This window comes from Triticum aestivum, chromosome 1A, assembly GCF_018294505.1.
Source record: "Triticum aestivum cultivar Chinese Spring chromosome 1A, IWGSC CS RefSeq v2.1, whole genome shotgun sequence".
Taxonomy (NCBI): domain Eukaryota; kingdom Viridiplantae; phylum Streptophyta; class Magnoliopsida; order Poales; family Poaceae; genus Triticum; species Triticum aestivum.
The window spans coordinates 539,881,159-539,905,615 of NC_057794.1; positions in this window are offsets into that span (position 1 = coordinate 539,881,159).

The following is a 24,457-nucleotide window of genomic DNA, read 5'->3' on the forward strand; positions in this document are numbered from 1 at the left end:
CGGCTGGCCTGGCGGATATCCATAATAATAGTTGGGGTCGTACTAAGAAGAAGAAGAAGACTCAGATTGCCATTGGCTGGCAATCATCTCCGGATCCCACAGGTAATTAGACAGTCGTAAAGGATCAACTTGTGGTTCCGGCTCTGGCTCCATGGCTAGTGCAGGGTTCCGGTAGGTGTGAATAGCCTCTAACGGAACAAGGTACTGGCCTGCAGATAAGTCAAACAAAGAAGGAGCAGGCAGGGTAATAGTCTCAGGATGATGTTTATCAAAGAACAATTAGTATTTAAGCTTTCCTTCCCTATTCTTAACAATAAAATCATGTTCCACCATACTTTTATAATCTAAATAAACACAAGGCAGCACTTTTTCTTCCTTCTCATTATGCCTAATAGGTATGTTAAAATGTGCAGCTAGGTGTGAAGCATAGATGCCTCCAAAGATTGGGCCCTTAGTACGGTTCAGACTTAATTGTTTAGCAATAATGCCGCCCATACTAACAGAGTTATCACCGTATAAACCGTGGAGCAAAATAATAATATCAGGGATACTAAGGTTTCCACAGTTTCCTCAACCAATTAAACAACGACTATCAAATAATGTAAAATAGCGTAAAACAGGAAAATGTATGCTAGTGATTCGTGCATCAGAAACCTTCCTTGTTTCCCCTACAGTGATAGTATCAATAAACCCGTCCACATCATCGCGATGTGGTTCTTCTGTCTTGCCCTCAAAAGGGACTAAACAAACCCGACAAAAATCATAAAGTGACATCTCCTTATGCTCATCATATAAATAAAACTCCACCGTAGGTGGTGAGCTCCTAGAATGGAAATGAAAGTTTTGCACAAAAAAATTTGTGAGTAAGAGATACGGATCGCGTTGGTCGTGGAGGAAAGCGGTGAGGCCTGCATTCTTAGCCAATTCATAAAAATCTTCATAAATCCCGGCTGCTCTCAAGAAATCATCGGAAGGCCATTCACACGACCAAACCTCCGTGGTGTGAGGCAGATTATACTTAGGCTTCGGTGCCTTTTCCTTCAAGCTTCGGCTCGATGAGCCCCTCAAAAGTCTCCTCATCATTTTTTGAAAAATTCTGAAATTTTTAGTAACTTCAAAATGAAAGTAAACCAAACCCAATAATATTGATAGCAAAAGTGCCTAGAGCCTATATCATGCATCAAAACTACTTTTGACCATATAAATTTGACATGCAAACTCAAGAACAGGGTCACCTAAGCAGCAAAAATTTGCAATGAATAAAGCACTAGAACAAAAACTAATTGGACCGATGGAGGAGTCACATACCAAGGAACAATCTCCCCAAGCAGTTTTGTGAGAGGTGCTTTGAGCAAGGAGATCGAAAATGGTAGCAAGATGAGCTAGAACTCGTGCTTGAGCTGGATATTCGTGTTTGTGGGAGGAAGAAGAAGTGTGTGGGTGCAGGAATAAGTGGAGGAGGGCCACCGTGGGCCCACGAGGCAGGGGCGCGCCCTCCACCCTCATGGGCAGGTGGTTGACTCCCCTGCTGTGTTCTCAGTGCTAAATATTCTCAAATATTCTAGAAAAAAATCATATTTAAATTTCAGGGCATTTGGAGAACTTTTATTTTCTGGGTATTTTTATATTGCACGGATAATCAGATAACAAATAGAAAAATATTTATTTTATTTTATTTAATATAAATAACAGAAAGTAAAAGTGGGGTACAGAAGGTTGTGCTCTCTAGTTTCATCCATCTCATGCTCATCAAAAGGAATCCACTAACAAGGTTGATGAAGTCTTGTTAACGAACTCATTCCGAATAACATGGAACCGGAGAAATTTCAAATAACACTATGTTACCTCAACGGGGATATGCACATCCCCAATAATAAGAATATCATATTTCTTCTTGACAGTAGGAAGAGGAAATTCAAAACCTCCAAATATAATCGATGGAATTTTTCCAATAGAGTTGATACTATGAACTTGAGGTTGTTTCCTTGGAAAGTGTACCGTGTGCTCATTACCATTAACATGAAAAGTGACATTGCCTTTAGTGCAATCAATAATAGCCCCTGCAGTATTCAAAAAGGGTCTTCCAAGAATAATAGACATACTATCGTCCTCGGGAATATCAAGAATAACAAAGTCCGTTAAAATAGTAACGTTCGCAACTACAATAGGCACACCCTCACAAATACCGACAGGTATAGCAGCTGATTTATCATCCATTTGCAAAGATATTTCAGTACATGTCAACTTATTCAAATCAAGTCTACGATATAAAGAGAGAGGCATAACACTGACACCGGCTCCAAGATCACATAAAGCAGTTTTAACATAGTTTCTTTTAATGGAGCATGGTATATAGTGGGTACTCCTGGATCTCCAAGTTTCTTTGGTATTCCACCCTTAAAAGTATATTTAGCAAGCATGGTGGAAATTTCAGCTTCCGGTATCTTTCTTTTATTTGTAACAATTTCTTTCATATACGTAGCATAAGGATTCATTTTGAGCATATCAGTTAATCGCATACGCAAAAAGATAGGTCTAATCATTTCAGCAAAGCGCTCAAAATCCTCATCATCCTTTTTCTTGGATGGTTTGGGAGGAAAAGGCATGGGTTTCTGAACCCATGGTTCTCTTTCTTTACCATGTTTCCTAGCAACAAAGTCTTTCTTATCATAACGTTGATTCTTTGATTGTGGGTTATCAAGATCAACATCAGGTTCAATTTCCATATCATTATCATTACTAGGTTGAGCATCATCATGAACATTATCATTAACATTATTACTAGTTTCAGGTTCATTACTAGCTTGAGTTTCAGCATCAGAAGTAGAAATATCATTTGGATTCTCAGGTGGTTCAATAACAGGTTAACTAGAAGCATGCAAAGTCCTATCATTTTTATTTTTCTTCCTTTTAGAAGGACTAGGTGCATCTATATTATTTCTCTGAGAATCTTGCTCAATTCTCTTAGGGTGACCTTCAGGATACGAAGGTTCCTGAGTCATTTTACCACCTCTAGTCATAACTCTAACAGCATGATCATTATCTTTACTATTCAATTCATTGAGCAAATCATTTTGAGCTTTAAGTACTTGTTCTACTTGAGTGGTAACCATAGAAGCATGTTTACTAATAAGTTTAAGTTCACCTTTGACATTAGCCATATAATCACCCAAGTGTTCAAGCATATTTGAATTATATTTCAGTTGTCTACCAAAATAGGCATTAAAGTCTTCTTGATTAGCCATAAATTCATCAAACTCATCTAAGAATGGGCTAGCAAACTTAGTAAATGGGATTTCAGCTTTATCATATCTATAGAGAGAATTCACCTTTACTACATGTGTCGGGTTATCAAGACCATGAGTTTCTTCAATAGGTAAAGGATTAAGATCATATGTTTCTTCAACAGGCGGTAAATTAAGACCGTGTATTTCTTCAATAGGAGGTAGATTCTTAACATTTTCAGCTTTAATACCTTTTTCTTTCATAGATTTCTTTGCCTCTTGCATATCTTCAGGACTGAGAAATAGAATACCCCTCTTCTTCGGAGTTGGTTTAGGAATAGGCTCAGGAATTGGCTCCGGAGGTGTCCAATTATTTACATTTGTCAACATATTGTTCAATAGAATTTCAGCTTCATCCGGTGTTCTTTCCCTGAAAACAGAACCAGCACAACTATCCAGGTAATCTCTGGAGGCATCGGTTAGTCCATTATAAAAGATATCAAGTATTTCATTTTTCTTAAGAGGATGATCAGGCAAAGCATTAAGTAACTAGAGAAGCCTCCCCCAAGCTTGTGGGAGACTCTCTTCTTTAATTTGCACAAAATTATATATATCCCTTAAAGCAGCTTGTTTCTTATGAGTAGGGAAATATTTAGCGGAGAAGTAATAAATCATATCCTGGGGACTACGCACACAACCAGGATCAAGAGAATTAAACCATATCTTAGCATCACCCTTTAATGAGAACGGAAATATTTTAAGGATATAAAAGTAGCGAGTTCTCTCATCTTTAGTGAACAGGGTGGCTATATCATTCAATTTAGTAAGATGTGCCACAACAGTTTCAGATTCATAGCCATGAAAAGGATCAGATTCAACCAAAGTAACTATATCAGGATCAACAGAGGATTCATAATCCTTATCAGTAACACAGATAGGTGAAGTAGCAAAAGCAGGGTCAGGTTTCATTCTAGCATTTAGAGATTGCTTATTCCATTTAGCTAATAACCTCTTTAGTCCGTTTCTATCTTTGCAAGCTAAAATAACTAAAGAAGCTTCTTGATCAAAAACATAACCCTTAGGAATAACAAGTGACTCTTCATCATCACTTTCATTAGTATTATTAGATTCTATATTTTCAATTTCTCTAGCCCTAGCAAGTTGTTCATCAAGAAATTTACCAAGTGGCACAGTAATATCAAGCATAGAAGTAGTTTCACCATAAGTATCATGCATAGCATAAGTGGCATCATCAATAACATGCGACATATCAGAACGAATAGCAGAAGCTGGTATAGGTGTCGCAAGCTTACTCAAAACAGAAGGTGAATCAAGTGCAGAGCTAGATGGCAGTTCCTTACCTCCCCTCGTAGTTGAGGGATAAATCTTGGTTCTCGGATCTTTCAAGTTCTTCATAATGATAAGCAGATATAAATCCCAAGTGACTCAAAGAATAGAGCTATAATCCCCGGCAATGGCGCCAGAAAATGGTCTTGATAACCCACAAGTATAGGGGATCGCAACAGTTTTCAAGGGCAGAGTATTCAACCCAAATTTATTGATTCGACACAAGGGGAGCCAAAGAATACTCTCAAGTATTAGCAGTTGAGTTGTCAATTCAACCACACCTGGAAACTTAGTATCTGCAGCAAAGTATTTAGTAGCAACGTAATATGATAGTAGTGGTAACGGTAGCAAAAGGTAACAGTAGTAAAAGTAATGTTTTTGGTATTTTGTAGTGATGATAGCAATAGCAACGGAAAAGTAAATAAGCGAAAAACAATATATGGAAAGCTCATAGGCAATGGATCGGTGATGGAGAATTACGCCGGATGCGGTTCATCATGTAACAGTCATAACCTAGGGTGACACAGAACTAGCTCCAGTTCATTGATATAATGTAGGCATGTATTCCAAATATAGTCATACATGCTTATGGAAAAGAACTTGCATGACATCTTTTGTCCTACCCTCCCGTGGCAGCGGGGTCCTTACGGAAGCTAAGGGATATTAAGGCCTCCTTTCAATAGAGAACCGGAACAAAGCATTAACACATAGTGAATACATGAACTCCTCAAACTATGGTCATCACCGATAAGTATCCCGATTATTGTCACTTCGGGGTTAACGGATCATAACACATAATAGGTGACTATAGACTTGCAAGATAGGATCAAGAACACTCATATATTGATGAAAACATAATAGGTTCAGATCTGAAATCATGGCACTCGGGCCCTAGTGACAAGCATTAAGCATAGCAAAGTCTTATCAACATCAATCTCAGAACATAGTGGATACTAGGGATCAAACGCTAACAAAACTAACTCGATTACATGATAGATCCCATCCAACCCATCACCGTCCAGCAAGCCTATGATGGAATTACTCACGCACGACAGTGAGCATCATGAAATTGGTGATGGAGGATGGTTGATGATGACGATGGCGACGGATTCCCCTCTCCGGAGCCCCGAACGGACTGCAGATCAGTCCTCCCGAAAGGTTTTAGGGCTTGGCGGCGACTCTGTATCGTAAAACATGATGAATTCTTCTCTCTCATTTTTTTCTCCCCGAAACACAATATATGGAGTTGGACTTGGAGTCGAAGAGGCATCAGGGGGGCCCATGAGGTAGGGGGCGCGCCCCCACCCTCGTGGATAGGTGGTGGGCCCCCTGGCCTTCATCTTTTGCAGGTTTTTTTTTCATATTTTCTGAAAAGTTGCTCCGTGAAGTTTCAGGTCATTCCAAGAACGTTTGTTTCTGCACATAAATAACACCATGGTAATTCTGCTGAAAACAGCGTCAGTCTGGGTTAGTTCCATTCAAATCATGCAAGTTAGAGTCCAAAACAAAGGCAAAAGTGTTTGGAAAAGTAGATACGACGGAGACGTATCAACCCCCAAGATAATCTAAGGACACCTAAAAGCCAAAGCTTGGGGATGCCCCGGAAGGCATCCCCTCTTTCGTCTACTTCTATCGGTAACTTCACTTGGAGCTATATTTTTATTCACCACATGATATGTGTTTTGCTTGGAGCATCTTGTATGATTTGAGTCTTTAATTTTTAGTTTACCACAATCATCCTTTCTGTACACACCTTTTGAGAGAGCCATACATGATTTGGAATTTGTTAGAATACTCTGTGTGCTTCGCTTATATCTTTTGAGTTATATAGTTTTGCTCTAGTACTTCACTTATATCTTTTAGAGCACCGTGGTGGATTTGTTTTATAGAAACTATTGATCTCTCATGCTTCACTTATATTATTTTGAGAGTCTTAAAAAGCATGGTAATTTGCTTAAAGTCTTAATATGCTTGGTATACAAGATTAATAATAAAACTTTCTTATGAGTGTGTTGAATACTATGAGAAGTTTGATACTTGATAATTGTTTTGAGATATAAAGATGGTGATATTAAAGTTGTGCTAGTTGACTAGTTGTGAATTTGAGAAATACTTGTGTTAAAGTTTGTGATTCCCGTAGCATGCACGTATGGTGAACCGTTATGTGATGAAGTCGGATCATGATTTATTTTTTGATTGTCTTCCTTATGAGTGGCGGTCGGGGACGAGCAATGGTCTTTTCCTACCAATCTATCCCCCTAGGAGCATGCGCATAATACTTTGCTTTGATAACTTGTAGATTTTTGCAATAAGTATATGAGTTCGTTATGACTAATGTTGAGTCCATGGATTATACGCACTCTCACCCTTCCACCTTTGCTAGCCTCTCTAATACCGCGCACCTTTCGCCAGTATCATACACCCACCATGTACCTTCCTCAAAACATCCACCATACCTACCTATTATGGCATTTCCATAGCCATTCTGAGATATATTGACATGCAACTTTCCACTGTTCCGTTTATTATGACACACTCCATCATTGTCATTTTGCTTAGCATGATCATGTAGTTGACATCGTATTTGTGGCAAAGCCACCATTCATAATTCTTTCATACATTTCACTCATGCATCATTGCATATCCCAATACACCGCCGGAGGCATTCACATATATATGTTGGAGACGTATGATACGTCTCCAACGTATCTATAATTTTTATTGCTCCATGCTATATTATCTACTGTTTTGGACATTATTGGGCTTTATTATCCACTTTTATATTATTTTTGGGACTAACCTATTAACCGGAGGCCCAGCCCAGAATTGTTGTTTTTTGCCTGTTTTAGGGTTTCGAAGAAAACGAATATCAAACGGAGTCCAAACGGAATGAAACCTTCGGGAACGTGATTTTCTCAACAAACAAGGCCCGGGAGACTTGGACCCTACGTCAAGACACAGAGGAGGCCACGAGGTAGGGGGCACGCCCACGCCCACCAGGCGCGCCCTCCACCCTCATGGGCCCCCTGTTGCTCCACCGACGTACTCCTTCCTCCTATATATACCTACGTACCCACAAACGATCAGATACGGAGCCAAAAACCTAATTCCACCGCCACAAATTTCTGTATCCACGAGATCCCATCTTAGGGCCTGTTCTAGAGCTCCGCCGGAGGGGGCATCGATCACGGAGGGCTTCTACGTCAACACCATAGCCCTTCTGATGAAGTGTGAGTAGTTTACCTCAGACCTACTGGTCCATAGTTAGTAGCTAGATGGCTTCTTCTCTCTTTTTGGATCTCAATACAATGTTCTCGCCCTCTCTTGTGGAGAACTATTCGATGTAATCTTCTTTTTGCGGTGTGTTTGTTGAGACCGATGAATTGTGGGTTTATGATCAAGGCTATCTATGAACAATATTTGAATCTCCTCTAAATTCTTTTATGTATGATTGGTTATCTTTGCAAGTCTCTTCGAATTATCAGTTTGATTTGGCCTACTAGATTGATCTTTCTTGCAATGGGAGAAGTGCTTAGCTTTGGGTTCAATCTTGCGGTGTCCTTTCCCAATGACAGTAGGGGTAGCAAGGCACGTATTGTATTGTTGCCATTGAGGATAACAAGATGGGGTTTTCTTCATATTGCACGAGTCTATCCCTCTACATCATGTCATCTTGCTTAAGGCATTACTCTGTTTTTAACTTAATACTCTAGATGCATGCTGGATAGCGGTCGATGAGTGGAGTAATAGTAGTAGATGCAAACAGGAGTCGGTCTTCTTGTCTCGGACGTGATGCCTATATACATGATCATACCTAGATATTCTCATAACTATGCTCAATTCTGTCAATTGCTCAACAGTAATTTGTTCACCCACCGTAGAATACTTATGCTCTCGAGAGAAGCCACTAGTGAAACCTATGGCCCCCGGGTCTATCTTTATCATATTAATCTCCTACTACTTAGTTATTTCCTTTGCTTTTTACTTTTCCTTTATGTTACTTTGCATCTTTATCACAAAAATACCAAAAATATTATCTTATCGTATCTATCAGATCTCACTCTCGTAAGTGGCCGAGTAGGGATTGACAACCCTGATACGTCTCCAACGTATCTATAATTTTTGATTGCTCCATGCTATATTATCTACTGTTTTGGACTATATTGGGCTTTATTTTCCACTTTTATATTATTTTTGGGACTAACCTATTAACCGGAGGCCCAGCCCAGAATTGCAAATTTTGCCTATTTCAGTGTTTAGAAGAAACGGAATATCAAACGGAGTCCAAACGGAATAAAATCTTTGGAAACGTGATTTTCTCACCGAACGTGATCCAGAAGACTTGGACCCTGCTCCAAGGAACAAAAGAGGCGGTCACGAGGGTGGGGGCACCCCCTGCCTCGTGGGCCCCTTGTTGCTCCTCCGGCGTACTTCTTCCTCCTATATATACACACGTACCCCCAAACGATCAGAACAGGAGCCAAAATCCTAATTCCACCACCGCAACTTTCTGTATCCACGAGATCCCATCTTGGGGCCTGTTCCGGAGCTCCGCCGGAAGAGGGCCGTCATCATGGAGGGCTTCTACATCATCATAGCCTGTTCGATGAAGTGTGAGTAGTTTACCTCAGACCTTCGGGTCCATAGTTAGTAGCTAGATGGCTTCTTCTCTCTCTTTCAGTCTCAATACAAATTTCTCCCCCTCTCTTGTGTAGATCTATTTGATGTAATCTTCTTTTTGCGGTTTGTTTGTTGAGATCGATGAATTGTGGGTTTATGATCAAGTCTATCTATGAATAATATTTGAATCTTCTCTGAATTCTTTTATGTATGATTGGTTATCTTTACAAGTCTCTTTGAATTATCCGTTTGGTTTGGCCAACTAGATTGGTAATTCTTGCCATGGGAGAAGTGCTTAGCTTTGGGTTCGATCTTGCGATGTCCTTACCCAGTGACAGAAGGGGCAGCAAGGCACGTATTGCATCGTTGCCATCGAGGATAACAAGATGGGGTTTATTTCATATTGCATGAATTTATCTCTCTACATCATGTCATCCTGCTTAAGGCGTTACTCTATTTTTAACTTAATACTCTAGATGCATGCTGGATAGCGGTCGATGAGTGGAGTAATAGTAGTAGATGTAGAATCATTTCGATCTACTTGTCACGGACGTGATGCCTATATACATGATCATGCCTAGATATTCTCATAACTATGCTCAATTCTGTCAATTGCTCAACAGTAATTTGTTCACCCACCGTAGAATACTTATGCTCTTGAGAGAAGCCACTAGTGAAACCTATGGCCCCCGGGTCTATTCTCATCATATCAATCTCCATCACTTTAATCTTGCGTTGCTTTTTTACTTTGCTTTTACTTTTTACTTTGCATCTTTATACCAAAAATACCAAAAAATATTATATCTATCGGATCTCACTCTCGTAAGTGACCGTGAAGGGATTGACAACCCCTAATCGCGTTGGTTGCTAGTAGCTATCGCTTTGTGCAGGTACGAGGGACTTGAGCGTGGTCTCCTACAGGATTGATACCTTGGTTCTCAAAAACTGAGGGAAATACTTACGCTACTCTGCTGCATCATCCCTTCCTCTTCGGGGAAAACCAACGCAAGCTCAAGATGTAGCAAGAAGGATTTCTGGCGCCGTTGCCGGGGAGTCTACGCAAAAAGTCAACATACCAAGTACCCATCACAATCCCTATCTCTCGCATTACATTATTTGCCATTTACCTCTCGTTTTCCTCTCACCCCAATTCACCCTTGCCGTTTTATTCGCCCTCTCTCTTTCTATCCTCCCTCTCTATTTGCCTCTTTTGCCCGTTTGCTCTTGTTTGCTTGTGTGCTAGTTTGCTTGCTTGTTGTTATGTCTGAAATTGGGGAAGTTATCGCCAATATGGGCGATAACAATATCATGGAAAATTCCGATGCTCCTTCTAAAGAACCTACCATCTTTCATACAAAAAAATTCCGTGTTGGTAGTGGTAATATTATTGGAAAAGGAGTTATTCAAGATTTCTTTACTTGTGCCGGTGCTTTACCTTCTATGGGTAGTTCTATCCTTCATAGAACTAGTAGTCTTGAGGACGCTATTGCCATGCTTGTAGTTGAACTTGAAAGACATTTCATGCACATGCATCCTTCCATACAAAGGATTTTTCTGGAATTTTCTAATATTGAGCATTCTTCTGTTAAGCGTGCCGCTACTATCTTTTTGGCTCATGAGTTTAGATTCATAATAAGAGAAGCCAAAGAAATCTTTGCGCATTATAGGGTGTACGCTTGCCGTCCTCCCATAGAGGCTATCCTCTTTGATTAAGAAGAAATAATGTGTTTTCAATCTCTAGATTATGTTGCTTTCAATGAAAATCTTAGAAGAAGGGTTCCTACCAATGTTTTAGTTGATAGAATTTCTGAACTTAATGATGATTTGGCTATTCGAAATAATGAGCTAGGATATTCTCTTGAATATAGGCTTACAAAGTTCTGTCAAAAGAATGCTTATAATGATGAATTGGTTGTGCATTATGAAGGACCAAAGGAGGAACCTATACCTCCCAAGGTTGATCTTGGGGACTTTTGTCCCGTTAAATTTAGTCCTTTTGATTACTTTTGCTTGCCTCAAAGAAAACTTGTTGCCGAACGTAGAGAATATGAAATGAGTTTTAATAACCTATCTTACTATTATGGCAATACCTAGATCTATCCTCGCTTTTATACCTAGCTAGGGGCGTTAAACGATAGCGCTTGTTGGGAGTGTAACGCCCCAAGACCGGAGCTTCAGATGCCTTCCAGGGTTTCCGGGTTTCGTTGTGTGTTTTGTTTGGTTCATTGCATCATGTGCATTGCATCATGTCATTTATTTTCTTAACTCAACTAAATATTGGCATGGGCCTTTGATCCATTTAAACCGAGGGAATTCACATGGTGATTCTCTTTACAACATATCCTCTCGATATTTAGAGAGCTATTATAAATATTCCATCAACTTTGGAATCACCATAACACACTTGCAATTTAATTCCATGCCTCTTATGCTTCAAGTTGCACCTCCAAACTTTGCCAACAATTCTTTTCCCATTTTCTTTGAGGCTCCTCCTAAATTCTCAATATTTTTGGACCTACCGAATACCCACTTCTTATTCAAACTCATTTGGATTTAAATTCAAACGAGTTCGAATCCAATCTTCACGCACACGCTCACTTCTATTTTCTTGGTCCAAGCTCATCTTTGCGAGTCCGGGAAATTTATCCCCGTGCCCAAATTCCATCCCTAACCCTCTCTTTATATTTTTTTTCTTCTATCTATATATTTTTCGCTCTCTTTTTGGTTAAGAGAGGAGAGCGTGAGTGGGAGAAAGAGCCCAGCCAAGATCCAGGCGCAGTCCCTTCTCTCCAGGGCCGGCCTCCAAGGCCCAAGCGTGCTCCCCCCGTAACCCTAGCCCGATCCCCATCTCACCCTTTCCCTCGTTTCCCTCAGCGCCGCCAGAGTCTACCATCTCTCGCTCTCTCCCCGATCTCCTCCCTCCTCTCGCTTCCTCCCTCACCTTCTCAGCGCGACCAAGGGGGGATCCCAATCCCCATGGCCACGTACCTCGCTGCCGCACGTCCCACACCACTACCGCCGCCCATGACGACCCTTCCCCGCGCCTAGTGCTGCCAGTCCTCTCCCTCACTCCCTCAACTCCCTCGATAGCGCTCGCGCCCGATCCTCATGGCGCCCCTGTTCCCCGCGCCCGTGTCCCTCGACGCTCGCCGTAGCTGCAGCTCCTTCTCCAGCCTCGTCAGATCCCAGCGCAGCCGGTGCCTCCTCCTCCCTTGCTCCTGGACGCGCCCGGCCGCCCGCAGCCGCCGTCGACCGCGCCCACAGGAGCTGGCAGTTGCAGCCCCGAGCCCTCTGCTTCTTCCCTGCCGGCGTCCGAGGCCGCAGCCTCCCCTGCCGCGGCCACCTTTTTTTTCCCTCGCCCTTCCATCTTCGCCGCTGCGCCGGCTCGCCTCTGCTTCGCGCCGCTCCTCCTCTACCATGGCCTCGGCCTCCTCTGCATAGCTCCGCCCTCGCCGGACCTGCTCCATCCTCCGCTGCTGCCGCGAGCCACCATGGCGTTTTTGCTATGTTTGCTGCCGCACCTCCCGCTGGCCCCTGCTTTGCCATGGCCTGTGCCCGCGTTTGCTGCCTCCCGCCCGGCCACTTGTCTGCTTCCGACCAGAGACTCTTTGGTTTTGCGTTGTTTTGGGTCAGCAGGAGAGACGCCAAGACCTGTAACCGGGACCGTCAGGCATTTTCTTTGAGATTTTTGCCAAGTACCACGACGACGCGTCTTGTTCATCTACCGCCGTTTTCGGAACCGCTAAGAACGGCAAGTATCTCGGCAAGTACCTTACGCCCGATGCATAGAATGACTACCGTCGCCGACGACCCGAGTACCACTACCGTCGACCCTCGAAGACTCCGTGGATGTCAAGATCTTCGCCGTGACCTCGAACATCTACGGAATGTGCATGACTACAAAATGGGTACCACTACCGTTGCCGAAGACCCGTGTAACGGTATCGTCAAGTCCGACTACCGTCGCGTGAACAACTATTTCCTCTACCATCGCCGAGTACCACTACTTCCCACGACGATCGTGAACGACTACACTGCTTGACCCGAACCGCTCTGCGAACACACACTTCGAAGGTATAACCTCCGAGAACGACCACCCGTGGACGAATGCATGTGTGATGCATGAGAAGCTCAAGCTTGCGCCGTGCCCGAATTGTCGGTGCACGTTGCCCCTCTTTTGCCTTGTCACCGTCGTCGACTCGTGGGACACCCGGTATCCGGGAGTGCCCCACCATCTTTTGCACGCATCCGCATACTTCTCCTTTGCATCGGTATCTCAATCGAGTTACCAGAACCGGAACGTTGCCGTGGCACCGTTTTCGTTATCGTTGCCGTGGCACCCTTTTTCTTTCCACCACGGTGACAAATGCCTCATATATGCTCTTGTTAACATTTTCGTAAAACTTGCATAACTTGAACATGTCATCCGCATCATGATAACAACATCAAGAATGTTTAAAATTGTTGTTTGCATTAAATTACTAATGCATATGGGGATTTACCGGGTTTGTTGTTTGTTATATCCGGCCCCTTTTAAATTGTTTAGATGGTATAGTTTTGTTATGCCTCACCTCTGGCCATGTTTAACAACATTTAATATTGTTGGGTACCTAAACGAGAGAGAACTAAATAAGTCACGTGGTGTTTCGTCAATATGCAACTCGTTGCATATTGAGCTCCACTTAACTTGTAGTTTTGTTTGTTGCACTTTGCCATGCCATGCTTCATTAAACTGGACATGCATCATAATTGTTTGTGCATCATGCCATGCTTATGTCGTGGTTGTTTACTATGTTGTGTGCTTCTTTCCGGTGTTGCTTCTTCGGGTTGGTTCCGTTAACGTCGCGTTTGTGAGGACCTGTTCATCTACGTCCGTTTATCTTCTTCGTGGACTCGTTCTTCTTCCTTGCGGGATCTCAGGCAAGATGACCATACCCTCGAAATCACTTCTATCTTTGCTTGCTAGTTGCTCCCTCTTTTGCTATGCCTATGCTACGATACCTACCACTTGCTTATCATGCCTCCCATATTGTTGAACCAAGCCTCTAACCCACCTTGTCCTAGCAAACCGTTGTTTGGCTATGTTACCGCTTTGCTCAGCCCCTCTTATTGCGTTGTTAGTTGTAGGTGAAGATTGAAGTTTGTTCCTAGTTGGAACATGGAGATGTTGTTCCTTGTTGGACCATGTTTACTTGTTGGGATATCACAATATATCTTATTTAATTAATGCATCTATATACTTGGTAAAGGGTGGAAGACTCGGCCTTTTGCCTAGTGTTTTGTTCCACTCTTGCCGCCCTAGTTTCCGTCATACCGGTGTTATGTTCCCGGATTTTGCGTTCCTTACGCGGTTGGGTAATAATGGGAACCCCTTGACAGTTCGCCTTGGATAAAACTCTTCCAGCAATGCCCAACATTGGTTTTACAATTCGCCACCTAGCCTTTTCTTTTCCCTTGGGAGTCACGCTCCTGAGGGTCATCATTATTTTACCCCCCGGGCCAGTGCTTCTCTGAGTGTTGGTCCGAACTGGGCAGCCTGCGGGGCCACCTCCGGGCAACTCGAGGGTTGGTTTTACTCGTAGCTTGACCCATCTGAGTGTGCCCTGAGAACGAGATATGTGCAGCTCCTATCGGGATTTGTCGGCACATTCGGGCGGTGTTGCTGGATTTGTTTTACCTTGTCGAAGCTGTCTTGTAGAACCGGGATACCGAGTCTGATCGGAATGTCTCAGGAGAAGGTTTATCCTTCGTTGACTGTGAGAGCTTGTGATGGGCTAAGTTGGGACACCCCTGCAGGGATTTAAACTTTCGAAAGCCATGCCTGCGGTTATGGGCAGATGGGAATTTGTTAATGTCCGGTTGTAGAAAACCTGAAGTTGACCTTAATTAAAATACATCAACCGCGTGTGTAACCGTGATGGTTTCTTTCCGGCGGGGTCCGGGAAGTGAACATGGTGTTGGAGTTATGCTTGATGTAAGTTGTTCTAGGATCACTTCTTGTTCATAGTTTTCTTGATCGTGCTTTGCCTTCTCTTCTCGCTCTCATTTGCGTATGTTAGCCACCATATATGCTAGTCGCTTGCTGCAGCTCCACCTCATACCTTTACCTTACCCATAAGTTTAAATAGTCTTGATCGCGAGGGTGTGAGATTGCTGAGTCCCCGTGACTCATAGATTCTTCCAAAACCAGTTTGCAGGTGCCGATGTTACTGAGCAGGTGACGCAGCCAAACTCAAGGAGGAGCTCAATGAAGGTCTTGTCCTTTGTTTTGCTTCGTTCTAGTTGATCAATAGTGGAGCCCAGTCGGGACGATCGGGGATCTGTGTAGCTTTTGGGGTAGTCTTCTTTTATTTTGGCTCCGCAGTCGGGCCTTGTTTGTATCTGGTTGATGTAATGCTTTATTCATGTAATTGTGTGAAGTGGCGATTGTAAGCCAACTATGTATCTCTTTCCCTTATGTATTACATGGGTTGTGTGAAGATTACCTCACTTGCGACATTGCTTTCAATGCGGCTATGCCTCTAAGTCGTGCTTCGACACGTGGGAGATATAGCCGCATCGAGGGCGTTACAGGGAGGCAACCCAATTTTATTTTTATTCCTTGATTTTTTTCTCCTGCTTAGTAATAAATAAATTATGTAGCCTCTGTTTTTTGTGTTTAATTAGTGTTTGTACCAAGTAGAACCGTTGGGAAGACTTGGGGAAAGTCTTGTTGAACTTGCTGTAAAAAACAGAAACTTTAGCGCTCACGAGAATTGCTGTCATTTTAATGGGGAGTGCTATTTAGTTAATTATTTTTGAAGATGATTAATAGATAAATTCCTCACGTCCAGAAATTTATTATAGAATTTTTGGGGTTCCAGATCTTGCGCTAGCTACAGATTACTACAGACTGTTCTGTTTTTGACAGATTCTGTTTTTCGTGTGTTGTTTGCTTATTTTGATGAATCTATGGCTAGTAAAATAGTTTATAATCCATAGAGAAGTTGGAATACAGTAGGTTTAACACCAATATAAATAAATAATGAGTTCATTACAGTACCTTGAAGTGGTCTTTTGTTTTGTTTCGCTAACGGAGCTCACGAGTTTTCCATTTTGAGTTTTGTGTTGTGAAGTTTTCCAGTTTTGGGTGAATTCTTTTGATGGATCATGGAACAAGGTGTGGCAAGAGCCTAAGCTTGGGGATGCCCATGGCACCCCCAAGATAGTCCAAGGACACCAAAAAGTCAAAGCTTGGGGATGCCCCGGAAGGCATCCCCTCTTTCGTCCACTTCCATCGGTAATTTACTTGGAGCTATATTTTTATTCACCAACATGATATGTGTTTTGCTTGGAATGTCTTGTATTATTTGTGTCTTTGTGTCTTAGTATGCCACAATCATCCTTGTTTTACACACCTTTTGAGAGAGCCATACATGAATTAAAATTTGATAGGAATACTCTATGTGCTTCACTTATATCTTTTGAGCTAGATAATTTTGCTCTATATGCTTCACTTATATCTTTTGAGCATAGTAGTTTTGCTCTATGTGCTTCACTTATATCTTTTGAGCTAGATAATTTTGCTCTATGTGCTTCACTTATATCTTTTGAGCGTTATAATTTTGCTCTATGTGATTCACTTAGATATTTTAGAGCACGATGGTGGATTTGTTTTAAAGAAACTATTGATCTCTCATGCTTCACTTAAATTATTTTGAGAGTCTCTTAATAGCATGGTAATTTCCTTAATAATAATACGCTTGGTATTCAAGATTTGTGAAACTTTCTTTTGAGTGTGTTGAATACTAAGAAAAGATTGAAGCATGATAATTGTTTTGAGATATGGAGGTGATAATATTAAAGTCATGCTAGTTGAGTAGTTGTGAATTTATAGAATACTTGTGTTAAAGTTTGTGATTCCCATAGCATGCACGTATGGTGAACCGTTATGTGACGAAGTCGGAGCATGATTTATTTATTGATTGTCTTCCTTATGAGTGGCGGTTGGGGACGAGCGATGGTCTTTTCCTACCAATCTATCCCCCTAGGAGCAAGCGCGTAATACTTCGCTTTGATAACTTCTAGATTTTTGCAATAAGTATATGAGTTCTTTATGACTAATGTTGAGTCCATGTGACGCCCCCGATTCAATCGTACACTATTCATGCACGCAAATGTGTACGATCAAGATCAGGGACTCACGGGAAGATATCACAACACAACTCTACAAATAAAATAAGTCATACAAGCATCATAATACAAGCCAGGGCCTCGAGGGCTCGAATACAAGTGCTCGATCATAGACGAGTCAGCGGAAGCAACAATATCTGAGTACAGACATAAGTTAAACAAGTTTGCCTTAAGAAGGCTAGCACAAACTGGGATACAGATCGAAAGAGGCGCAGGCCTCCTGCCTGGGATCCTCCTAACTACTCTTGGTCGTCGTCAGCGGGCTGCACGTAGTAGTAGGCACCTCCGGTGTAGTAGGGGGTCATCGTCGATGGTGGTGTCTGGCTCCAGGGCTCCAGCATCTGGTTGCGACAACCAGGTAGAAGGGAAAGGGGGAAAAGAGGGAGAAAAGCAACCGTGAGTACTCATCCAAAGTACTCACAAGCAAGGAGCTACACTACATATGCATGGGTATATGTGTAAGGAGGCCATATCAGTGGACTGAACTGCAGAATGCCAGAATAAGAGGGGGATAGCTAATCCTGTCGAAGACTACGCTTCTGGCAGCCTCCGCCTTACAGCATGTAGAAGAGGGTAGATTGAAGTCCTCCAAGTAGCATCTCCAAGTAGCATCTCCAAATAGCATCTCCAAGTAGCATCTCCAGTAGCATCGCATAGCATAACCCTACCCGGCGATCCTCTCCTCGTCGCCCTGCGGAAAAGCGATCACCGGGTTGTCTGTGGAACTTGGAAGGGTGTGTTTTATTAAGTATCCGGTTCTAGTTGTCATAAGGTCAAGGTACAACTCCAAGTCGTCCTGTTACCGAAGATCACGGCTATTCGAATAGATTAACTTCCCTGCAGGGGTGCACCACATAACCCAACACGCTCGATCCCATTTGGCCGGACACACTTTCCGGGGTCATGCCCGGCCTCGGAAGATCAACACGTCGCAGCCCCACCTAGGCACAACAGAGAGGTCAGCACGCCGGTCTAAATCCTATGCGCGCAGGGGTCTGGGCCCATCGCCCATTGCACACCTGCACGTTGCGTACGCGGCCGGTGAGCAGACCTAGCAACCTCCATTACAAAGGAAGTTGCGTTAACGCAGTCCAACCCGGCGCGCGCCACTCAGTCGCTGACGTCAAGAAGGCTTCGGCTGATACCACGACGCCGGGATACCCATAACTACTCCCGCGTAGATGGTTAGTGCGTATAGGCTCGTAGCCGACTCAGATCAAATACCAAGATCTCGTTAAGCGTGTTAAGTATCCGCGAACGCCGAACAGGGCCAGGCCCACCTGTCTCCTAGGTGGTCTCAACCTGCCCTGTCGCTCCGCCACAAAGTAACAGTCGGGGGCCGTCGGGAACCCAGGCCCACCTCTACCGGGATGGAGCCACCTGTCCTTTCAGCCCCCTCGTCAGAATCACTTGCGGGTACTCAATGAGCTGACCCGACTTTAGTCACCATCTGTATAGTATGTATGTATGTATAGTATATACCCGTGATCACCTCCCAAGTGATCACGGCCCGATAGTATAGCAAGGCAGACTGACAAGAATGTAGGGCCAATGATGATAAACTAGCATCCTATACTAAGCATATAGGATTGCAGGTAAGGTATCAACAGATGTAGCGACAAATGTCAGGCTATGCATCAGAATAGGATTAACGAAAGCAGTAACATGCTACACTACTCTAATGCAAGCAGTATAGAATAGAATAGGCGATATCTGGTGATCAAGGGGGGCTTGCCTGGTTGCTCTGGCAAGAGAGAGGGGTCGTCAACACCGTAGTCGATCACAGGGGGTACCGGCAGCGGCCTCGGGGTCTACCGAAAAAGTAACGGAGGGGCAACATAATAAATAACAGAGCAATCAAAGCATAACATGACAAATACGGTGCTAGAGGTGATCTAACGCAGGGATAGGTGATACCGGTGAAGGGGGAAAACACCCGGGAAAATACCCCCGGTGTTTCGTGTTTACGGGCAGAGGAGCCGGAGGGGGAAAGTTGCGGGTTCGATAGGTTAGGGGGGTGTGGCGGACGAACGGACTGCGTATCCGGATTCGTCTCATCGTTTTGAGCAACTTTCTTGTACAAAGTTTTTCCATCGGAGTTATGGTTAATTTTCTATGATTTTCCAAAGTTTTAGGTATTTTCTGAAATTTCTGGATTTATTATATTTAGTTTAATCCGAACTGACCAAGTCAATTTGACTAGTCAAAAGGGCATGTGTGACCCACATGTCATAGACTATTTATCTAAACAATTAAATAAGTCTAATTTATTTAATGAGAGCCTACATGTCATCTACTACTAGACTAACTTAGCTCTAATTAAGACCTATTATAGTAGTACTAATCTATGTAAGGGCCGGCCATTACTGGGCACAGTCGGCCACATGCACGGCGCACACATACCTACACAGCACACACACGCTGCTAGGGGTTAAGTATGTTCTATGTTAAAAGAAAACAGCAATTTGTGAATTTCATAGAATTTAATCCATCCATCAAATGGATTTGGTGCAATGGGGTAAAATGAAGATTTTCAAGTGTACTCTCTGCCCAAATTATTTTTATCCACATAAGAACTTGCCTTGTGGATGTTTATTGGCTGTCAAAGGGGCTACCCAATGTGAATTTGCCAAAGCTAGCTGCAGCTACAGTAACTGAACGTTACTGTAGCTGAGGAGCTGCAGCCGAGTGCAGCGGGCAGAGCAGCAGTAGGGAGCGGCAGCCGCGGCGGAGAAGGCCACAACAGTAGGCTGCGGGGCGAGGTGGTCCGCAGGGCGGAGCAGAGGGAGCCGGGCCGCGGTGTGGGGCGGACGACGAAGGGGGCGAACGTCCCTACGGCGTGGGCAAGGGTCGGCCGGGGCGACGGCTGCAGCAACGGACGAGCGTCTGCAACTGCGGGGCAGGCGGGGGCACACGCGGGTGGACGCGGGCGAGCAGCGGCAGCTTGAGCAACAACCGCGGCTAGTAGCACCGAGCAGCAGGCAGCGCGTACACGGGAGCAGCAGCACGCGGCAGCTCGAACGAGCTCCGGCCATGGCGGACAAGGGAGCTATGGCTACGGCGGTGGCGTGCTCGAGCTCGAATCCAAGCTAGTCCAGAAGGAGAAAGGTGCAGGCGCTCACATCGGAGCACACGAGTGGCTCGGCGAAGGTTTAGAAGCGCAGACGACGGCGATCGACGAGGTTGAACGGCGACGACCGAAGGAAGGGGATGAGGTCGATCCCGGTGATGTGGTCCACTCCATCTCGATCCAGTCCTTCCAGTCGACGCGGACAAGGCAGGCGATGCTCCAGGTGTGATCTCAGCCGGCGGGGAGCTCGGTGCGCGCGGGAATAATGATGGCCATGGCGATTACGGCGTTGGCTGAGCGATGCGGGAAGAAAGCGGCGCGAGGGAGGGGGGAGAGAGTGGGCTAGGGTTTGACCACGGCGTCGAGGGAGGTCTTGTAGGACGACGGGGATTCACGAGATGGTCAGCACGTGGCCGATCCGCGACGTGGACGGGTGCACGGTGGCCACCCAGCCCTGTGAACAGAGGAAGAAGAAAAAGGGGAGTTGGGCTGGGCTACTAATGTAATAATTGGGCCTAAGTGTACAGTAGATTAGGTATTATGTTTTTCACTTCTTTTTTGTTTATTGTTTTTCTTATTTATCTACTGTTTTGTATTCAGTTTAGGTACTAAATGATTTTAGTTAAAGTTGAAACTCCACACATAATCACCTCCTGATATTTTGGGTGTTTTCCAAAAAGTTTGGGGTTATTCGGAAATGTTTGAAATTAAGTTCATATTTTAATGGGCATAATAAGGGATGCTTGTTCACTTTATTTATTTCTAGGGAAAATTTAAAATTCCATTTAATGTTACCTCCTACATGGTACTTACTTAGTGAATATTTGCAACCCACCGAACATTTTTCCTTATCAGTTTGAAGAAATAAAATTTGACTTGTTTTTGGAATTTGAATTTGAATCAGTTTCGAACTAACGCGAGATTAGCAACAGTAATCGAAGTGACGTGGCATCATTAGCAGATGGTTATTGTAGCTTAACTATCCGGGCGTCACAATTCTCCTCCACTACAAGAAATCTCGTCCCGAGATTTAAGAGGGGAGTAAGGGGAAAGTTCTGGTTACGACATTCTAACGGATCTTCTCGAAGAAGTTAATCCCTTTCGTTGATGTCTTCAATCCTTTATTCCGATGCATCATGATAAACTTGTCATCATTTCTTCGGGAACTCCATCGTACTTACGAAAAGATAAGGGGCAGCTCACTACGACATAATGCTTTTGAGGGAAACAATCTGGGGTTAACCCATGAATTAGTATAAGATTATCACTCGAGTTGAACATATGAAATACCTCGAGAGTAAGGTACGAAGGTACCATAATAGGCTCCAAGCGGATAGATAGTTGCTCGAAGCCTGTACGAGAGTGAGAAAGGGGTTCAGAGTAGCGAGAGTAAGTATTGCGTCTGATACCAGAATAGATCACTAGGACAGTGGCCCGTGGATTACATACGAGTCCACGCACGAGGAATAACTTTGGGAATAGGGGGTGTACAGGAGAGTCTGGTTCCGATCCTGTGGAACTGTGGGTTATGGGCCCACCATGTGGTTAAAAGTAGAAAGGTTGGTGACATCTTGCTCGATCATGTAAGCTAGGCATGTCAGAGGAGAGTCTGAGGGTCATGTCGGCAACAACATAGGTACCAAGGGCGAGGGTCGAAGAGAACCATTTTCCTGCTCGTTGAACGAGGCGGACCAATAGGCAAGGTTCTTGTCCATCGGTGGTTACCGGAATGTCATCAACAATAGTAATAGGGTCTTACTTACAGAGTGGTACAACGAGGTGCTTACCTAAGCAGGGGATCATCACTGCTTAGATTATATAGGTCACAAGAAGGGTCAAACAGACCCATGGAAAGGAAAATGTGATCATTAGGTTAAACAGAACAATGGAAAGGAAAAATGTGTTTAAACACATATTTCGGGGGTATATCCTTCCCAAGGATAAGCAGAGCATGATATCCATGACAGGATATAATGTAGAAAACCCTTTAGGTAAGGGGAGAGAAATTTCATGACATTACCCATACAACGGTGTTCGGATAATTGAGCAAGAAACATTTAGCATTGGGCTTCGGATGTTCTTGTTGAAAATCAGAGTATCGCAGACATGCTTCGAGATAGCATTGACATGGTCTTCATGTGAAGATCAGACTTTGGAAACACGAAGGATCCATCAGGAATAACTTGTAGAATAAGTCTTACAATTTCCTCATGGATGAACGGATAACCTTGCTGAAAAGGAATCTATAAGGATAGGTCCTCCAGCCGGGGGGGGGTGCTAGGCATGACATCAGGTTACCGGGTCACCAAAGGATCAACATCATAACTCTCGGAAAGTTGTCCCAACCATCATATCTGACCAAGATTCATATCCAATTGGTGTCATGATACCTCAGACTCAGGGGGTCCGAGAGGAAAAGGTGCAACACAAATCGACGAAATGACATTGCAAGATTCTCGAGAAATGAACTATGGGAGCGGGTTTCTGAAGCAATAGTTCATCATTAAACTAAGGAGGGGATGAGAAGGTGGCTGATGGGCTCAGCGACAATTCATCGAGAATTCCAAACGGATGGATTTCCACGATAATGTGAACAAGAAGATGACATTTGTCAGCTCAAATGGTATAATGATGTATGCTCGAGGAAAACATACACAATTAAACATTGGTTGAAAGGTGCACCCGAAATATGGGCTGGGTTGCACGACCAACGTCGGAATGGTGATTCAATAATCAATAGTCTAAGAATTTCACTTCAAAGCAAGAGGCTTGCTAGAAGTTTTGAATTCACACGTCATAGCTCAATTGTCGGTATTCCGGTTGAAAACAATACGGGGGCCAAGGAATGAACGAAGATGGCAAGAAGTATTATGATATCAAGAATTCTTAAGAGGTGGTGAAATTCTCACCACATTCTTGACAAAAAGAGATGGTAATACTTCCGAGGTAAGGAAGATCAACTGCTGGGTAGCAGGGATCTCAAGGTTTACACAAAACACGAACAAGTTGTGTTGAACGGAAGGCAATAAAGTGGTCGATGAGAACAGGAATCATCGAGGTGCAAGGATGGTATTACCCATCATGAATTCAATTGAATTCCTGGAAGAGCTCATAAGGTTGATGATGATCACGACACAATTGTCGAGAGATTTCATGCAGATGTAATCAATCAGCGACGACATCAAGCCGAAGGAATGATGAAGCAAGAGGTTATTGGAACCACAGTTACGACACAAACTCGAACTCAAGTTTGTTGTTTAAGGTGAAAGGGTATGACGAGGAAAATCGACGTAAGCTTAGCTATCGTCGCAAATTGGTGCTCCGAGAATAAGGACCAGGTAGCACAGTTTGAAATCATCAAGATAATGATATAGGCAAACAGGCTAGGAATGGCGTGATCGGGTACAAACTCGTACTTATAGAAGCTTACTGGAGAGTTGTTGAACCGTAGTGCGGACTCGGTTCAGTTATCGGTGTCTTTGAGTGTCTAATAACTCAGAGCCCGTGGAAAAATTGGAATCAGTGGGAAGGTAGCACTTGATGAAGAACTCATAAGAAGTTATGCAGTTCCATGATAATCTCGAGATTCCAGGGGGGTAATACTCGACGACAGATCAAAGTAGAGGTTGGAATAGGGTATTGCTTTGTAGAAGACAAGTGCTTAAACTTGTCCGAGAAAAGGTATTTACAGGAGAACATGGTCAGAACCACGATTGCAAAAGGCCGGATCCCAGATATAAGAACTTATACCAAGGGAATAATTAATTTAAGAGAAGCTTTAATGATAAGATCTACATCGTGTCCATGGACATGAACACAGAGTTCAAGGTCGACTCCCACTTCTTCAATGTATAACCTTTCATTCCTGCTCTAGATAAAATGATTCCAGTGTCACAACCTACCTGGTGAATTACCAGAGCAGTATGACCCGTGAAAACTTTCGAGTTCACACCGATTAAGGAAGGCATCGGTTCAACCCATTGGGGCATTTAAGGAACATATGCTACAAACTTCCAAGGTAAAT